At 36.2% G+C, this 16,907-nt stretch overlaps 1 protein-coding gene and 1 pseudogene across 3 annotated transcripts in view; both read right to left on the bottom strand.

Annotated features, from left to right (window-relative positions):
- Window positions 1-16,907, bottom strand: part of LRP1B (LDL receptor related protein 1B) — a 1,933,102-nt gene that overhangs the window by 454,597 nt on the left and 1,461,598 nt on the right. The window lies entirely within an intron of this gene.
- LOC126933129 (coordinator of PRMT5 and differentiation stimulator-like) lies at window positions 8,643-11,783 on the bottom strand (annotated as a pseudogene).

Below are 16,907 nucleotides of genomic sequence, written 5' to 3'. Positions count from 1 at the left end.
TAAGACTGACAGAAAGACTCTTTGAAGTAATAAGATACCAACTCCAACCTGCAACATATATTACCCCAAAATATGTTTCTTTTTCTTTCTTTTTTTTTTTTTTTTTTTTTGAGACAGTCTCACTTTGTGGCCCAGGCTGGCGTGCAATGGGGCAACTTTGGCTCACTGCAACCTCCGCCTCCTGGGTTCAAGCAATTCTCCTGCCTCAGCCACCTGAGAAGCTGGGATTACAGGCGCCCATCACCACACCTGGTTACTTTTTTGTATTTTTAGTAGAGATGGGGTTTCACCATGTTGGTCTCAAACTCCTACCCTCAGGTGATCCACCCACCTTGGCTTCCCAAAATGCTGAGATTACAGGCATGAACCGCTACCTGAAATATATGTCTTTGAAATATTTTGGAATGGCCCTGCAAACCTGTAATAATATAACTAGCTCTTTCTCAGTTCAGGCCCTCCTAATCTCAAAGACATTTACTGAGAGTCAAATACCTTTTAAAGGTCTAAATAGGACATAATTGCTATCTATTATCTCTAAGGGTGACTATCTACGAGACTCCATCTACCTAACAAGAACCTTGGTCTACACAACCCCTTTTCTTAACCCAGAAACTCCTTTCTATTGAGTCTAGATCATTAGATAATAATTGAACTCTTTCAACAAATTGCCAATCAGAAATTCTTTGAATCCACCTATGACCTAGGACTCCCCTGTTTGAGTTGTCTTGCCTTTCCCGTCTGAACCAATGTATGTCTCACATGTATTGATTGATGTTTTATGCCTCCTTAAAATGTATAAAACCACGCTGTAACCCAACCACCTTGGGCACATGTTCTCAGAGCCTCCTGAGATTGTGCCTCTGACCATGGTCACTCATGTTTGCCTCAGGACAAATCTCTTTAAGTATTTTGAAGAGTTTGACTCTTTTCATAGACATTTGTTACAGCAGCACCTCACTTCCAGGATACAAAATTCCTATTTGTTTCTTGGAATTTTGTAAGAAATTACTTAGTGGTTTTATATAACACAAATCATCTCACAGTTCAAAAGGTTCAGTCTCACATTCAAGATGTCACCAGAGCTACTTCCTTCTAGAGACTCTGGGAGAGAATCTGCTCTTTGTCTTACAGCTTCTAGAGGCTGATGGTATTTATTTGGCTTGTGGCCACTTTGTTCTAATCTCTGCTTTTATCATCATATCACCTTTTCTCATTGCCTTTTGACTTATGTGTCTCCTTGTTATAGGAAACTTGTAATATCATTTAGCGCATCCAGATTATCTAATCCAGGACAATCCCTTATTTAAAAATCACCTGACTGTAGACTTGATCATATCTATAAATACCTTTGCAACACTGTTTAGGTTAGTGTTTTATTGAAGAACTGACTAAAGCCTAGTCAGGTTGACAAATAAAACTGACCAGCACATGTAGACAGAGTTAATAGTAATGGTAGAGTGCTAATAAATAAAGTTGAACTCATTTGCCAAACATGCATTTTATGTTAACTTATGCCAAAAAGAGTAAGTGAATAATTCAACTAAAATGTGACTAAAAATTAAAAATAAGCATTGCCTCTAAAAAGTGCATTTGATTAAGTTATATAATTTCAAATTGAATATTTATTTCATACTATTCTTAATGTGCTGAAAGTAACCAAATAGTCTTTAATTATCACATATTTTAAGAAAATATTTTAGTATGGGCAACATAGTCAGATTTTGCCTCTACAAAAATTAAAAAAAAAACAAAAAAAAAAACAAAAAAAAAAAAAAAAACATAGCTGGTTGTGGTGGTGCTCCTGCAGTTCCAGCTACTCAGGAAGCTGAGGAAAAAGAATTGCTTTAGCCCAGGAGTTTGAGGCCATAGTGCACTATGATTGTGCCTCTGTACTCCAGCCTGGGCAACAGAGCAAGACTCTGTGTCTATAAAATAATACAGACAGAAAGATAAATAGATGTGTGTGTGTGTGTGTGTCTGTGTGTGTGTATACACATATATATGTACATATATTGTAATTGCCTTAAAATGTTACTTAAAATTAGGTAAACATGAGGCTGTATTCTGCTCTCATTATCGATTGCTACCTTAATTTCTCAGTGACTCTGACACAAGTTAGCAGTATTGATGTAAGAAAAAAAAAATACAGAGAAGCTGATCTTTTTATGTCAAGCTGTGAAAAATGTCATGAGGAAATTTAGAATTAATACAAAACTAAGGACTTATTTTCACATAAACAATAGCCCATGTTATTGGAACATTCCTGCATAAGAGTTATTCCAGAGTTCACAAGTATAAAAAATTTTCTTGACCTAGCTAATTTATGTCAGATAAAAGTGTAGGAGTACAATTTGCTTCCTACAGCATGTAATTATATAATAAATATGCCCTGGGTAGAATAAAAAAAGATAATACATATTTCTCTTATTCATATAGGAAAAATACCTTCAATTCATAGGTTTCAAAACCACATGCTTTAAAAATAAGAGATATTTTTTGGATAATCCTGCTGTTAAAATCTGACTATTGATTCATAAATTTAAAGCCAATGCTTTAGAATACTTTTTAAAAAATCACCCCATTAATTATTGTTTATTGCCTTCCAACAGATTATCCCATAAGACTTCAAGGCATGTAATCATAAAGGTAAGCATTTTGATAACTTCTCGTCACAAAATAAGTTTGCTGCTTTCATTAAACATTTGACTTTTTGAATTTAAATAGACACTGCATTTCAGAGTAAGAACAGGAGGAGAAATTTAGTCTTAGGTATATGAGATTTGGATTCTTAAAAATGATTTTAGCGAATCCTATTTAAAAAGTATAGATAGATTTCTGTTTATTTAACTTATGGTTCCAGATATCTATCAATAAATGACTTACTCCCTTGTATTCTAGGACATTTCTTTTTGTTTATGAAGATTTTAAGATGTGAAAGGTCACAGGACAAAAATAAATCAAATAATGTACAAATATGTATTATGCAATTATTATATATCAAATACTATCATAAACAATAGAGATACAGCAAACAACATCTTAACTCTCTAGTTTTTCCAAAACATGTTTTTCATTTCAAAATATCAATGTGCCAAAAACAAATGAACAATCATTGCAATTTGTTTTTGGTTAATAGAAAACAGTCATACAATACTGTCACTTCTTAGAGAAGAAAAGCTAGTTGTTAAGAGAGATTAACAATGACATTTATACAAGTGTAGTCTGAGAACCAGGAGGAGAACCAGGATGAAACTGTGTCAGAGGATTGCAAGGAGAAATGTGTTTTCAGAAGTAGAGAGTAGTCAACAATTTCAACAGAAATGAGGTCATTGTCTTTGTCAACCACAGAGTCATCTGAATCTGTTATCAGAGCAATGAGGGAATTTGTGAAAGACTGCAGTTATTTAAAGAGGGAAAAGAGTCAGTGGGTATAGATTACTTGTTGAACCTTGGCAGCAATAGGAAAGGTGGAGAGGACAATGGGATCCCCAAAAGAGATAAATTTGTTTATAGTTTTACTTTTTTAGTATGGAGGAGAAATGATCATTTTTGTAGCTTTAGGAGGAGGCTTACTGACCAGAGAGAGAGAATAAAAATACATACACAATGGTTTCAACAGCACAGGAGTAAGGTTTAGATTTGAAAGGACCCTTTCTCAACAATTAAAAAATGGAACTAGATGAAATGGGTATACACAAATGTAACAGCTAACATTAGGCCAGTCACAGTGGTTCACACCTGTAATCCCAGCACTTTGGGAGGCCATTGTGGGTGGAACACCTGAGGTCAGTAGTTCGAGATCAGCCTGGTCAACATGGTGAAACCTTGTCTCTACTAAAAATACAAAAAAAAAAAAAAAAAAAAAAAAAAACCTAGCTGGGCATGGTGGCAGGCACCTGTAATTCCAGCTACTCTGGAGGCTGAGGTGGGAGAATTGCTGGAACCTAGGAGGCGGAGGTTACAGTAAGCCAAGATTGTGCCATTGCACTCCAGACTGGGCAACAAGAGCAAAACTCTGTCTCAAAAAAAAAAAAAAAAAAAAAAAAAAAAGCCAACATTAATTGAATACACATACACACATGAGGGAGAATGAGTGGCATTATTCTATGCACTTGTTGTGTTGTGATAGGTAACATTACCCCTACTTCACAGATGAGGGAACTGGGACATGTAGTGCTTAATAATTTGCAGAGGTCACACAAATAGTCAAAAGCAGAGCCACAATTTGAATCCAGGGAATCTTATTTTAGAGTCTAGATTCTTAATCACAATACTCCAATGAACCCAATTAAATCTGCAAGTGGAAGTGAGGCAATTTACTGAATGCCTCTATTTTTTGCCTACAAGAAAAATAAAAAGACATTCATTGAGAATGGTGTAGACAGGTATGAAAGGAGTTTTAAGATGATGGTGAAGGAAATTATGGGATTATATATGTAAATCTGTGTGTTTGTGTGCTTTTTCTCTCATAAAATATCTTTCCTTTGGAATAAGAAGCTAATAAAATATAATTTTAGGAGATATTTGTTAGAAAGATTCATGTTCCCAAATTCCATATTTAGGTTGTAGGGTTCATTTCTTATCTATGAGACTTTCAAAATCAGTATAGATTTTAATGCTTTTAAAACCTCAGAATATATTAGCATTAAAGACTGGACAAGGCATTTTTTCCCCTTTAAGTAAGTAAATGGATGTATTCTATATATAACTGAATGTCAATTCAACTTACATATTTTCCTCTAAAAATAATTTACTGGTCCCAGCCTTTGAATATTGCATTAGTTTGTTAGGCAGCCATAACAACAACAACAAAAAAAAAACAGTGATGGGATTGCTTAAACAACAAAATGTACTTCCTCAGAGATCTGAAGGCTGCAAGTCTAAAACCAAGGTGGTGACAAGTGTGGTTTCTTCTGAGACTTCAATCTCTCTATTTTTTTTTTTTTTTTCTTTTTTGTTGGAATGGAGTCTCTCTCTGCCGCCCGGGCTGGAGTTCAACAGCATAGTCTTGGCTCACTGCAACCTCCGCCTCCCGGGTTCAAGCGATTCTCCTGCCTCAGCCTCTCAAGTAATTGGGATTACAGGCACCTGCCATCATGCCCTGCTAATTTTTGTGTTTTTGTAGAGATGGGGTTTCACCATGGCGGCCAGGCTGGTTTCGAACTCCTGACCTCAGTTGATTAGCTTGCCTTTGCCTCTCAAAGTGCTGGGATTACAGGCATGAGCCACCACGCCCGGCCAGGCGTCTCTCTTTTGCCTGCAGAGAGTTGCCTTATTGTGCCCTCACAGGGTTCTCCCTTGGTCTATGTTGCCTATTTCCCAATTTCCTGCTATTATAAGGATACTAGTCATATTAGATTAGAGTCCACCCATTATGACCTCATTTTACCTTAATTACCTTGCTAAAGGCCCTATTTCCACACACACTCACATGTGGAGGTACTGAGAACTAGAACTTCAACATATCAATTTAGGGGACCATAATTCAGATCATAAATTTTTTTTAAAGCCCTTAAGTTTCTATTCATCTGTCTGGTCAACGCCAAAGTGGAATTACTTCTAGAGAAGGTTTTATACTTTCCTCTTCTTAACATCGTGATCATTCTGAAATTTAAATGAACTAATGTTGTACATTAATGAACTAATGATGTATATTTAAACACTAATATTCATTGTTTTTTACTAGTAAGTAGAGAGTGAAGTGAAAACATGGTACATTTAGTGTTTTGGGAATCAAAAAAAAAAAATTAAATCAACCCTTCTGTGCTGTAACTTCGTCAGAATGTGGCAGCTCAGGTTTCCGTTAGCAGCCAGAGCAGTCAGTTTCAACTACCCCTTTACTATGGTAAATACATAAGTTAAGCATGAAAGAACTGGAGAAACTGGTGCCTGAGTATAAGGGTCAGAATATGCGATCAAACCCACCAAGATCCCACCTCGGTTTTCTCAGATCCTAAAGCAAGCTTGTCCAACACACAGCCTGTGGGCCACATGTCGCCCAGGATGGCTTTGAATACGACCCAACACAAATTGGTAAACTTTTTATGAGGTTTTAAATTTATTTTATTTTATTTTATTTTATTTTATTTTATTTATTTTGCTCATCAGCTATTGTTAGTGTTAGTAAATTTTATGTGTGGCCTAAGACAGTTCTTCCAATGTGGCCCAGGGAAGCCAAAAGATTGGACACCCCATGTCTGATCCAATAATAAAATCATTCTTACACATACACCTTGTCCCAGGGCCCACTTAAGATTAAGAAACTTTCCAAGTCTCTAGAGAAAGCTTTCCAGACTCCAGACCATAAAGACTAGGCAGAGATTAAATGAAACACTCCTGCTTGTTCCTGCTGAAACAGCGCCATGCACTCCCACACGTAGGCATGGAGCTTTAAATGTATATGTGTACCAGAGAAAAACTTGTAACTTTGAGTCGGTCTTGAGTTGGTCCAACCTTCTTGTTGGTTGCAGAAATAGGCTCCCTTTTTTCCCAGTTGGTCTGCATCTTGTTATTGAACCTCGAGAACAAGCAGCTGGATGGGCCACATTAGTATGGGAACAAGAACAGCAATAAACTTTCTCCAGTGGCAACTTCAGACTGAACTAAGATTTACTTTACCTTTACAATGAAATAACTGCTGGCTCTCCACTGGACCTGTTTATCTGGTAGGCACTGTAGTAAGCATAACATTGTCATTCTTTTCATTAATCCTCATGAATTGATGCTATTTTGCCCCTAATTTTAGTAAAGCTTAAGAACATTGCATCATAATGAGTGATGCACTTGGATTCAAATCTAAGTCTCACTATTCCCAAAGCCCATATTTTAACCTTAACAGGCTTACCACATATCTCTAGGTATCAATGAACAAATTGAATTAAATAAGTCAATAATAAAAATGATAATTTAACAAAAAAAGACTATAGGGAGGTAATAATTTCAGATTGCAATGGTATTTTGTACAAAAATATTATACTACTTGGCAACTAATTGTGATTATTTCTCCTCTATCATAGATTTTAAAAATACTAAGTTTAAGCAAGTTCATCTATTGTTGGGACGATTCAAATCAACACACTAAATTCATTTCTATCTTTACTACCAAATGAATTATTTTTTCATGGAACTCAATGCTAAAGAAAAAAGGGAGTACTTCTGTGCACTCACCAAGTAAGGTAAACATTCATATAGATTAGATTCATGTACTATGACTAAGAAATTTCATGCACAGGAGAAACAAGAAAGGCATGTGTGGATGTAACTATATGCCACATTCTGAAGTCTCTTCTATTTTAAGAAGATATTTGTCATCAGATGATTTTTATGTAAGTTGCATGTTTGTTGTCTTAATATTATTTTCAGAAAATATTAACAACCTTAAAATATTACCAACTGTAAAATAGCTATCTGTTTCATCCTTATGGTTATTTGTCAGAGTTCATTATAATGTGACAGAATGGGCATTTGGGACCATCTACTCTGTAAGCTTCTTTCATCATCATGGCTGGAGGAGATTTCACTTTACTGTGTGTGCCTGTAAAATTCTGTCTGTACTCACACCACACTGGTATCACACTAACCTGTGGTTATTTCTGCTGCTAAGATTTCCTCTCCTACTTTGTACATTCCATGAGAGCAAACATCTCAACTTTCAGAAAGCATATGATTTCTCCCTTTATGAATATGCATTGATTGCTTATTAAGTCCCAGGAACTCCGTGACCAGGGTCAGAGTGCCCCAAAGGCATTTGGAACAACAGTCAACAGAGTGTCCCTGGAGACTTGCCTTGAGCTGGGCTGGAGGTATACTGATGAGCAAGGCACAGTTTCTGTACTTATACGGCAGAGAAGCTATTAGGGCAAAATAAAAATAACAATATTATAATAAAGTTAGGTGCAAAGTATTTGTGGGAACTGGAAGACACATTTTTCTCTAGCTTGAGAGTATTTTGTGTGTGTGTGTGTGTGTGTGTGTGTACACACCTTGTAGGTGAAAGAAAGAGCTAAAGTGAACCTGAAGTATAGAATGTGAACCAAGTGAAATATAGGCAAGGAAACAGTACACTCAATGTTTAACCTGAGGTAAGAGGCAGAATGGCCCAACCAATACATTGCAATTGGCAGAGTAGATATTCAATAAATCTGATTTAGAATGTTTACTTCAGATATACATTTTAGGAAATATGAGCCTGATTCTCCCTTATATCTGAATCAGAGTAGCTCATACATGCAAATTACACAGAAAGAAAACCCTTCATTAGAGTACATGTAGAAAACTTAGTCCTTGCTTTACATTTTCTTCAGTTTAAATAAATAAACCTTTTGTCATTAATACCTATTCAGAATGGCAGACCATGCTGACGCAAAATTGCGGGCTTTGCCATTACTTTCTTTTTCTTTGTTTTTTTTTTTTTTTTTTTAAAAAAAAAACAAAAAAACAAAAAAAAAAAAAAAAAACAGAAACAAAAGCAAAAACAAAAAAACTTTATTTTACAAAGAACACAACTCCTTTTGACACACAAACACACACACACATTCCAAGGAGGAGCCCATTAAGAACAGTAGCAGACTGGGGAGAGCAATGGGGGGCTTACTGAACACCGGTCTGTGTATCCCAGATGAGAGATCACAGGGAATGTTTTATCAGATATGACTTTTCACCTCCAAGACAGGAAAAGAGATCTTGACCTGGAAGCCTGCCCACCTACAAGGCAGAAAGCTCCACACACAATCTTTGGCATCGTCAAACTATCCTGTTTCAAAGAGCATCTTGGAATAATGGGTTATCAGCTGAGGTGGGTGGTGCCAGCTGGGGTCATAGATCATGTCTCCTGGTGGGGCACAGCAGACCCAAGGTTTGAGATCTTGAGAAATGTTCCCCTGGATGTCGTCAGCATCACAGGGATTCCTTTGATCTGCTTTCAACTCCAAGTCCCAGTCTTCATTAAAAAGATTGCCAGGCTGTTCCCTGGGTGGACAGTTTGTCCCTTCTCTCAGCTCCCAGGTATTCCATTAGAGTCCCCCTCATTCACAGCAAATCCTTCCTCTTCAGAATGGGTGCCCCCCCCGCCCCCCGCCCCCGGGCTGGACGGTCATTAGAGACGCTCTGTGCTCCCTGGGCTAGTCGATCCACTGCCTTCTCAGTCTCTCTCTCCTGAAAAGAGTGGTCAGCTGTAGCAAAGCCAGCCTCCGGGCTAGGGGGCGCCTTCCACGTGCTAGGCAGAGGCGGCCCGGAAACAGGTCAGCGGTCCCCTGCGACTGGGCCCTGGCGGACTGAGGATCCATGCCCGGCTGCCCGCGACGTTGTAGGCCACGTGACACGCCTTTACTTTCAATGGCAAAGCCCGCAATTACTTTTGCACCAACCGAATACATACCAATACCAGTCTAAAATGTTGCTATTTTTCAAATTTTCTCCCTTGCATTCTGAATATATATTTTAATAATACCAATGGAGATAAATCAGAGAGTGGGAAAAATTTTATTCATGCTATGTGAGAGGTATTTAATCAATTACTGAATGTGGCTTCTGTGTACAAATGCATGGCTCAAGCCATCTTGGTGAAACATTACTTAGAAAATTATGTTTCTTTTTTATTAATTTTGAAATCAGTGTTCATCTTCTCATTGAACCCTGTTCTCTAACACTGGCAGAGAAAGATGGTTAATGTAGATGTCTTTTGAATGGTGACTAAATTAATCTCATTTCTCTGTATTATTTATCAGACTAACAGGTACAACCAACAGGCATTTTCACAGACACTTGCTGTTCCAGACCTAAGCACTCCTGTCACCCTAAGCATGCAGGATACCATCAAATCACCTGTCTTGCCAATTCATCTCACAATGTCTAGCCCATCCAAATCCCAGTTTTGTGAATATAACAAAAATAGAGAAGTTTTTGACATTTTCAGATATCATAGATTACAGATAAATTTTATTCTTAGCTATCATTCTACACATACACATATACGTTTCTATTATTTTGAAAGTTGACAGGGATGAGGCAAAAGAAACTTATTAAAATTGTGTTTTATTATAAGATACAGATATTCTTGCATTTCTAATGCATACTTATTTACCAACATCCCTTCTCATATTCTTAATTTTTAGGCTCTGATTGTCTCTATATTGGCATGCTAGCTAAGATAAATTATAATCTGGACCCAAGATCCAAGGGGTTGGAGACAGAGAAGTGTTTGGATCTTTGGAAAATCAAATGCGTCCAACAGTAGGAACATATTCTGTCATCTTGAATATATCCCTTTCTATTGTCTTTTCATCTCTACCCCCTTACTTTTGCTACTCATGCATGAATATTCCATTGTTAAAGCATGCATTTCTTCTGTCATCTAGTTTTAAAAAATCTCCTATAGTGTCCATAGCATGTATCAGTCATGTGCAAATGTTCAATAAACACTGTGAGATGAGGGGAGAACTCTGGAGTCCTAAGTCCTTCTCATTTCCCTAAGGAGAGGGCCCCTCTACTTGCTTCATTCACAATATTTGAAAGTTTGAACAGCAAGTACACCTGTTCTTCAAAATCTTTGTATGCTATGGTGGTCATTTTATATGCTAGCTAGATTCTATTAATTCATAGTGATGAATAAAATGGATCAATAAAGAAAAATAAAGATGAAGACTCAAAACTGTTTATGCTAATTTATTACTAAGTCCTAGACCTTGTTCCACCCAGCATTTATTAACTTGTTGAGTCTTATCATGCTTTTAATATTGCTATTAACATAATCCTTATTTCTAAAAGGGAAAACTGAGAGAATGAGAAGTTGAATAATTTGCCTAAAGACACAGCATGTAACTGGTGAACAGGAGAAGAGAGGCTGGGTTGAATCTAGATAAAGATCCTGAATCTAGAATCTTTGCTTTTAACCAATATTCTATAGTTAAAACTTTCCCATACAGGTTCATATTTCCTTCCCTGATGAACAGTTCTGTCCAACCAAACAAACAATATAAGTCAAATAATTGCTTTTACTCTGCAAATGGAGCTTTAAGATAAGTCCCCTAACAATCTAATTACATAGCTGACACATAGTGAATTCATAATAATAGCAATTCTTAAAATTATCTACTAAGTGGCAACTTCTATTTTTTATTAGAAGGGGTGCAGAAAAGAGCATATCCAATGGACCCTGTCTAGAACAACTTAACATATCATTGGGGAGATCTTATAGACAAAAATGATACAAAAGGCAAGCATGCAGTAGGTAGCAAATAAGGAAGTGATAAAGATATTCAGCACACATGACAAGTTCTGAATGGTTTTAAAAGAGGGAAATCACTGTGGGCTGTGGTGCAAAAAAGACTGAGCTTCGTGGTGTGAAGGGATTTGAACTAAATTTTACAGATGCTCCAAAATATAGACCACTGGGAAGGCCATAAAGTCCTTTCCATTCTAGATTAGGTACAGGAGTAAACATGTGGTTAAGAAAGAACACGGTATGTTTTTAAGATTAAAGGATGTGAGTAGGACTAGAGGACCGGGTGGATTTAACGTAGTAGAGAGATTTGTGGTGAGGTGGATCAACTAGTTTGATACTACATAAAATCTGGAGAGGAAGTAAATGCTTTACAATTTGAGATGCAGAGAATAGAAATCAGTGTTTTAGGAAGTAAATCAATTAAAGTGTTCATAATGTAGAAACCTCTAGAAATTCAAGGCAGGGAAAGCAAATAGAAGGCTAGCAATCATTCAGTAATAAGTGAATGAAAATCTGGCCTATAATGGTGAAGATTGATAAGAAAAGTACTTAGTGACTAAATGGCGCAGGGGATACAGGAGAAGGGAGAGTGAAAATAAAAATTTAAAATAATAATTATTATAACAACAATAGTAGTGAGCTTAGATCCTGACTGGGAAGAAAAGTAATAATTTTATTAATGAAAATAGCAGGGTTTCCAACTTGAGGTGGGAAAATGACTTCAGTGTATAAATTGTGAGTTGACCTTAACATATACAAGAGGAATGTTTCATAAATGGACACATTTGTGATGAGATAAATTAGGAAATTTGGACTTGGTGACCTAGTAAATAATGAAGGTCTCAGTATAAATCATTATAACGATTGAGCTCTCAAAGAAGAAAAATATGCTCATCGGTAGGAAGGAAGTTTCTGTGGGAACAGCATATGTAGAGTCAGAAACAGGAAATATAGAAGGTGACATTTTATAGTATAGTAAAGTGATAGGAACAGCATTCAGTGCCTTATCTTTCAGTCCAGGGTTGGCATTTAAAAAATGAATGTGGTCATCATAGAAATAAATGAAGTATGATGTGAGAAATGCAGAATAATAATTACAGATGCAGGTAAAGAAAAAGGGAGGCTAATTGATATGACAGTGAATGCCAGATGTGATGTAAACAGATTTTATTCAAAGCGAAGGAACACTAAGTTCAATGACGTTGTCTGGAGGAGTAGCATAGAGTGATGAGATCCAGGCTTAATTTCAACTATAGTGGAAAGCAAAACAGAGAACAGTAGAGTCAAAAGGTATTATTGAAAATTGGGGAAGATTGAGAAGTGAACTAAGGCATCAGTATAAATAATGAAGTCATTCAGAAAGATTTCTGAGAAGAGGAAAAGCAGAAGGAAGACCACTGGGTTTAAATTGCCCAAGGAAATGGAAAGAAATAATAAGATGTAGTTACAGGAGGGTAGTGAGTAACACAGCTTTCTCTACATGTCCTTGACATGCTTTTACATGTCAGTAAAGTATGAGACTATACATTGTAAATTCTATTTTATAAAGATCTGTAAAAGTTAATAATGTTTAGACAACTAAAAGTATTCAATTGAATATGGCAGGAATGACAATCTAAGCCACTTACTATGCTATACTAGGTGTTGCAAATAAGGCCAACTGGGAAAAAAAAAATGGCATATAATCTCATCTTTAATTATGTCACTGTTAAAGCTATGCAATTAAAACTCAACTAAGAAAAAAATCTCTAAATGGATTTCTGTCCTGAGAAACTGATATCCACATATTTTTTTCTTTTAGTACAAGTTATTTTAATATATTCTTGCTTTCTCTCTCTATTTTTAACCAGATATACTGAAAAGCTCACAATAGTAGGTTGAATATGTAAATAAAACTTCTTTATTTCCAGTAAGCTTTGTTTATTCTTGCATATAAGTCTAAAAGCCCAAGACTTTCATATACATATTAGTAGGTAAATAAAATTGAAATATTTTGCTTTTTCAAACAATAACAGACAACTTCATTCCTGCAAATTATGATCATCTTTCAAGGGGAACCCTGAATTCACTTGTGTCCTTGCTTATTTCCACAGGTGCTCTACAGTTTTCTTAGAAATTTTGAATTCATCACCCAGCCCGTCAAAGACCTATTTATAATTCACAGTACATTGATTTTATCTGCTGATTTCTTGCCATAAATCTCTCAAAAGGAAAGTTCTAATATGTATACTTTCTTTTATTACTTCCTATGAAAAATGCTTCTTCTAATCCTACATCACAAATTGTTTTCCCTTAGTTGTCACTTACAACTTACCTCATTCAAGTCAAAACTACCAAAAAAAAAAAAAAAATCAACTAATTGTTCTTTTTACACAGAAACATGGGGTTATTTAAAGTGGCTTCATAGCAACTAATTATGACACACTTGTGAGAAAAAAAAAATCAGCATTATTTGAGCTACATAGGTAAACACTTACAATCTTGAAGGTAACAGAATCAACCCAATGTCATTAAATCTATTGTCCCCTTTATAGTTTTGTTATTTCTTTTCCCCACTAAATAATCCTTTTCCACCTCATTTTATCTCTTCACCATCACATATAGATTGATTTACAGCTCATGGATAAACCAGGTATGATTATCACAATCTACTATTAGTTTTCAAGAAACATAACAGATAAAATAAAAAAAGAAAATGAGTTTTACAAAGCGAGGCCATAGTTTAATGTATTACTTAGGAGCTTCTGGAAACAGAATAATAACCTATCCACTGCATGGATTGCAGAAGCTACACATTCTTCCCCTCCAAATATGTTTACAGCCCATTTTCAGCTCCTCCCAATCAGTGAGTCTGTTTCTCTATCCCTTGAATCTGAACTTGCCTATGTAACTTGCCAATGAGACATTAGTAATTGTTGTGCAATCAGAGATTTATAAAATATCTTTGCATATTGAGCCAGCTCCCATGTGGAACCTTGAGACCATCTCAAGGCATCCTACTGGATAATTACAGACTTGTGGCCTAGTTACTCAGCACACAGTCTGCCAACTGCCAGGCATATGAGAGAGGCCATCTTGATCATCCAGCCACCATCTGACCCACCAGCTGGCTACAGAAATGTGAAGAGCTAACACAGATGAGAAGAACTACAGAGCCAGCCCATAAATAGTAGAACAAATAAGCAGTTGTTTTATGTCACTGGATTCTGGAATGGTTTGTTTTGCAACCAAAGTTAATCAATATCAACTAATCTTTGAAGTCCTAGATTATAAATTACAATAAAACATATTTAATTAAATTTAAAATGACATTCAGTACAGTGTTAAAGCAAACTAAATATGGCCTGAGAAGAACTTCATACTTCTGTATTTGAGTCTCTGTGGACGAACTGCAACCAAACTTAATAGGTAAAGAAGATTGAAAACCTAATTTAGGAGTATGCACCTGTAATAATAGCTGAGCCTTGTCCAATCCCAGTGGCCATATTTCAAACATTCATACACTGCTGAGTGTTCAAACTGTGTTCAAATAAGGCAACACCAACCTGTAACCAACCCAGCTATTCTGTACCTCACTTCCAATTTCTGCATGTCATTTCCCTTTTCTAAATCTATAAATGTTCTTCCACCACGTGGCTGCACTGGAGTCTCTTTGAATCTGCTGTGATTCTGGTGACTGCCCAACTTGTGAATCGTTCATTGCTCAATTAAACTCCCTTAAAATTAATTTGGGTGAAGTTTTTCTTTTTAACAACAGAAATAATTCTGGTCAAGAATTAGGAACCTTAGTATCCCCAGCCTCCCTCACCTATACAGAGCTTACATGGCAGTGATCTAATATTGGGACGTTAATTCATATATGAATCACTATCCCTGAGTCCACCCAGCATCTCTATCTTGTGATGGGTGTGTCAGTTTTCCAGTCTCATTCTGTTCATCCTTCTATCCACTCCTAATCAGCCTCACTAACTCTAATAATTTCAGAGCCAACCACAGGTTTCTAGTAAAGTTCAAGTTTTATAACAAACATTGGCTATAACTCTCTTTCTCATGGACGTAACTCAGGATTTTCTGATTCTGCAAACAGAAACCTTGTTAGATCTTCTAACATGATGTACTGGGGCAGTCTACCAAGCCTGAACACCTATGCAGAAAACTTTTCAGCTTTCTGTCTAGTTATGGTTATAATTCTCATTATAAAACTATTCCATCCCAAAATATGCCTCATTGACATAGGATTATTCTGAGTTGAAAACAATTGAGAAACAATAGACACAGGAAAAGCTCATCCATCTAAAGAATATCAGAGCATACATTTCCCTTCGTGAAGGTGTCCCCCTCTCTCAGACCTGAAAGAAAAACCTTTATCACCAGAGAAGAAGAAAGCACCAAGAAGAATCCACACAAACAAAACCTTACAAAATAACCATTATCTTTCATTAATTTAGAGCATGTATTTATCTTCCCATAATTACAGCCCATAGAATTCCCAACCCCTTTCCTTTGGCTCGTAAGGTCTCCACAATTTCTCATGCTTTGTTAAAAGGGCATATAACTCTTCCAGTTCTATCTAACCTTTTCTTCAGGTCTTTACTTTTTTTCAATGAATGGCTCCTTGCACATGCAAAGATTAATATCAAACAAAATTCATATGCTTTTTCTCTTATTAACCTTTCTTTTGTCAGTTTAATTCACAGATCTCAGCCACAGAAGCTAAGAGAATAGAGGAAATGATTTTTCTTCCCCAAATCTACAACAGGACATCTTTTGAGATAGACTCAAAATTTTTGAATTCATGGAAGCCAGACTGAAATTAATTTATACTTGCAACAAAATGAAGAGGAGATTTCATATTTTCTTTTCCTTTTCACTAATCATGACTGACTCCAGGTTCTACTCTCCATAATCAATGACCATATAACCCTTTCTCTTCCTTTGGACCATAAAAATTAACCTATGCTTCCCATCCTGCTAACTCTCTATGAACAACTTCATCTTTTATTTTTACCTTTTTCCTATCTTAGCAAGTTCAGTACCTAATCAAACAATGCTCTATTAGACCTTTCCAATCATTGTAATTATCTAAATAGGTAATCTTAAAATTGATTTAGCTAATAAATGTAGATGACTAAAAGTATCCTTTTTGGTTTTATGAAAACTGAAACTTGAAAAGCTAAAATTCTTACATTTTGAGAATGACTGTGTGTATTCTATAAGCAAATTAAAAATACATGCATTCTATAAGCTGAATTTTTAGCTTTTTTAAGTCAGAAAAAGAATAATTAACAAAATCAAATGTGTTTTGAAACACTTCTAAAAAATAAGCAAATAGCCCTTTTAAAAGAAGCAAGAAAGATATTTCCAGTGAAATATAATTATAACTTAAAAGTGAAACATTGGCTGGTCACGGTGGCTCATGCCTGTAATCCTACCACTTTGGGAGGCCGAAGTGGGTGGATCACCTGAAGTTGGGAGTTCGAGGCTAGCCTGACCAACATGAAGAAACCCTGTCTCTAAAAAAAAATACAAAATTAGCTGGGTGTGGAGGCTCATGCCTATAATCCCAGCTACTCAGGAGGCTGAGGCAGGAGAATTGCTTGAAACTGGGAAGCTGATGTTGTGGTGAGTCAATCTGAGATCATGCCATTACAATTCAGCCTGGGCAACAAGAGCAAAAACTCCACCT

The sequence above is a fragment of the Macaca thibetana genome, chromosome 12, assembly GCF_024542745.1.
Source record: "Macaca thibetana thibetana isolate TM-01 chromosome 12, ASM2454274v1, whole genome shotgun sequence".
In the NCBI taxonomy this organism is placed as follows: Eukaryota; Metazoa; Chordata; class Mammalia; order Primates; family Cercopithecidae; genus Macaca; species Macaca thibetana.
The sequence above is the reverse complement of the archived record's forward strand: the minus strand, read 5'-3'. Positions and strand labels throughout refer to the sequence as shown.